This window comes from Panicum hallii, chromosome 9 (genome assembly GCF_002211085.1).
Source record: "Panicum hallii strain FIL2 chromosome 9, PHallii_v3.1, whole genome shotgun sequence".
Taxonomy (NCBI): Eukaryota; Viridiplantae; Streptophyta; class Magnoliopsida; order Poales; family Poaceae; genus Panicum; species Panicum hallii.
This window is the reverse complement of record NC_038050.1, coordinates 51,798,586-51,802,719: the sequence shown is the minus strand read 5'-3', so window position 1 is coordinate 51,802,719 and position 4,134 is coordinate 51,798,586.

Below are 4,134 nucleotides of genomic sequence, written 5' to 3'. Positions count from 1 at the left end.
AGTAATTCATAGAAAAATGATAAAATAGTAAAACCAGTGCCAATAATTTTCTTTTAACATGTAGAATTAAAGAAAAATAATTAATCTTGTACTCCAGTAATATTTCCTTGTTGTATAGATTTTGTTAGAAATAATGTGTAGTTTACATAATATAATCAATACACACACTTTCACATATTTAAAAATCATGAAAAATATATTAATGTTCTGTTTTGTATTAGTGCAACATATTATCAAATTTTCAACCATGAATTAGATGTTAATTAAATTGGATATTATATATTTAATTTTTGAAGGCAATGGTAAATTAAAAATCATATCACTTGAGAAGATAATATGTAGAACTTTAACATAATTGTTAATGGGAACCACACCACTTGCTGCTCCGTACTACTAATTGAACACTTAACCTAACTAAATTTATTGTTTAATAAATCTAAGTAAATTATTAGTGCTCAATAAATAACTGCCCAATACAAAGTAATTAGGAAATATATCCAAATAGAATGATATTTATATTGGATTGCAACTTTATCGGGAAGTAAACTAAAGATAAAGGCATCCTATAACTTGTACTTTGCATCTCATGTAGACTTGACCACTCTCGCTGACGGGGATTATCAGCTGATCCCGGAACAAGAAGGTGGTTTTTCTGAAGACCCCGGGACTCTCATCGCGAATTTCTCTGAAGCCCCGAACCAAGGTTCGGAAGAAACTAGTTTGACTAACCCCAACTCTGCTAGCGAAGGCAAGCCCCGGACATGACCTCTACCTTATTACACTGCAACTTATATTACGTATATATATATATATCTCTTTATGCATTAGGTTCTTAGGAGTTGTTTGGAAACTTAGTTGCATTATCCTAGGAACCAATGTATTGAACATTAGAACTGAGTCCGACTAGCTGCTCTGCTTATAGGACCGGTAGAAGTCGAGTGATTTCCTGTCACTCGCGCGATTTAGGAATTGTAATGATTTACATTCCTGTTATCACTATAAGGATGCCGGACGGGAGTTTTATGAGGTATCATGGTCAAGATGATACCCCGTCTGTGTTGATGAATTTGTTAAGGTCGCAGTGTGTGGTAGCGGTGGCTAAGCGTTTGAAAGTACTAACCACATGCCGTGAAATATGGTAAGCGGTAAGCCTAGTAACCGATCGGCCCGAGGAGTGGACATACCCCCACCACATGTATTTGCTTCTTTTGGTTACTTTGTTCGACGTGTAGGCATATGTGTTGCTGGGCAACCAGGAGTACGGGTTTTGTAGTCGCGCTACAGACGTACGTCCTGCACTTTTGTAGTGCATATGACCTGCAGTCGCTTGTGGTGGATCTGATCCACGAGTCGGAATGAAAGGCAAACGGTTGCTTCAGAACAACCCTGTGGTGTTCCAAGCGTGTGTGTTAGGTTTACCTTGCAAGGGTTGAATCTCGATTCAGAATCGTCCGCCTCTCACGATGTATGAGACTGCTTATCCCCTTTATCACATAGAGTAACAAGAGCAATTATGTGATTATTAAAGATGATGTTTGAGTAAAGACTTTACCATGTTTGGATAGATATAGGTGCTTACTTAGAATGGTTAATTCAACTAGAACCTGAAAGCTAAAAATTGAAAATAAGGATCTACTCTTTGTTGCTTTTCAGCTGAAAACCCCACCCAAAGCTAAAAGCCAGCATAAGTCTAGTTATGGGCTAAGATATACCCAATCCCGGGTAAGTCTTGCTGAGTATTAGTATACTCAGCCTTGCTTTGTTGATTTACTTCAGGTAACCCTTCTGAGGAGCCCGCATTCATTACCCCATGGCCTTATCCTTTGCCTGATGGTTGGTCCGTGGAATGGGATCCGTCCCCGGCCAACACAGAATCCGCCGAATGATGTCATGCCAGGGCTAGCGTGACATCTGTAATAAAGACGTGTATAATGTTTACGCTTTTCAAACTCCGCTGCTTTGAATTCGAACTTAAACCTGTTTTGTAATAATCTCTCTTTAATGAGAGCTAATGATGCTTTGTAAATTTTTGTAATATATCTGCCTGTGGTGTAAATTATTTTGGCATTGTATCTCTGGACTCACCTTCGTGTGAGGTACCTTGTTGGATCCTGTGTTCGGTGGTTTATCGGGACGTTACCCGACAGACCAATAGTATTATACCGTTTGAAGTACGAGTTAGCCCTCCAGGAAGGACTAGCGTACTTGAGCCGGTATAATTCAGGTTGGTTCTGCCACAAGCATCATCCACTGCAAGGATCAGATCTTGAACTTGTGCCTGTAGAAATTCAATAACAGTATCCCGCTGAGTGATTATGTGATCACTCTCGTTGATCTGATCTTCACGATGATGGATGGTCTCGTTTTGAGTAGCGATTATTCCATTCTTCTCAAGTACCACTGCTTGAAGTTGATCGGCCTGGGTAAAGTACCTGGCAGCGTCTCCGTGAAAACTTCGCGCAGCAGTGATCAGATGGCTTATTTCACGGCGTAGCAACATATGATAGTGGTATTGTATACTCGTATAACGTCTCATTCCTTGCACCACTTCTTCTGGTGGACCTTCCAGCCTATGACTTTCAGGAATTATTCTGAGATCTTGCTCCACTTCACTAGGATCTGTTGTGGCGAACAAACCTATAGGTTGTCCTGCAACTTCCTCGGGGTGTTGACTGCAAAAAGCATAAATGGCTTCTAGGGCTGCTGCTTCAATGGCGTCCATAATTCTGTAGCCCGTCGTACTGATCTCAATAGGCTGCCATCGTGAACGGAAAGGATGCTGAGGTATACTCATCCTAACATAGGCCCTATGGATTCCGTCTTCCACATGTTCAACAGCGTCGTACTGAGGGGGTTCTGTATAATGGAAAGCCTGCAAAGATTCCCATAGCAAGCGGGGAAAACCCTCCCAGTGAAGGGCATTGGTGTGGAGATGCCCTTCCGGATCCCAGAAAACATTGGAAGGTGCTGCCATCTGCGACCAGGATGCAAATGGTAAAACTTGTTATCTTGTTAGGAGAATACAAGATAAACAGATCAAGATAACCAATTTGATAACAGCAAAGGCTGGAAATCAGATAGAAAACTAAGATCCCATATAAGATACCCAACTTAAAACTATCCTTAACTCTTCATTACCCCATTCCAAAAACAAATGGCATATCTATGATGTATAAAATTCTTTCATTGAGAAAAGATGTATGCACGCGCTACTCGCCCTCACAACCAAAACAACTGCCGAATATTTTCGGACTTACGTAGTCAATTTCGGTGGCATAACCATACGTCTCTCACTATATATAACTAGTCGGTAAACCCTACGCGTCCTAATAGCGTGAACGTGGTTAGTGTACCTGCAGAAGAAAACACAGATATATATATCTCGTGAACCTTTCATGGCAGCACGACATGAAAGCGTCCCCAAACATTACTGTTCACTATAGAAACAGCATCTGTACAATTACCGCCGTACAGACAACGTTAACATACGTTATCGAAACAACGTATTCACGGGGGTACCGCAATATGCGGGGGTATGAACAGCGATCGCCATACCCTGCGCCGAACCATATACTCCCAATATAATCAACCTAAGTTGGTATATTGGCAGCATCTCAAGTAGGCCACTGCTTGAGAAACAGCGTTCGGTTCGCATCACCGACGGGAAGGCCAAGCTCCCTCAGTTGGCTGAGGATCCTTACCTTCTTACCTCCGTTCGTAGATGTCGTTACAGGAAGTAAGGTTGGGTTGTGCAGAAATTTAAGTTTTGACAGAAAGTAGTGCTGCAAGTCAGATCTACCTATACATATATATAGATACCATTAGCCACCTGATACTTTCCCATATAAACCTTAGGACTTTACGTTCTAAGCACAACCTTAACGGATCCAACGTATTTTGTAAACTCATTTGTTGGCAAACTGTTATCCAGAAAACACCTTTTAAGAGCTATTCTAGATGTAAAAATAAACCTACAGCTCTGATACCAGCTGTGGCAGAACCGCTCGAATTATTCCGGCTCAAGTGCGCTATTGATCGCTGTACAACTGCAATCAACTTAACGCACTTCAAACGGAACAATCCTTTGGTCTGTCGGGTCTCCGCCCGATTCAACCACGGTTCAGCAGGATCGAA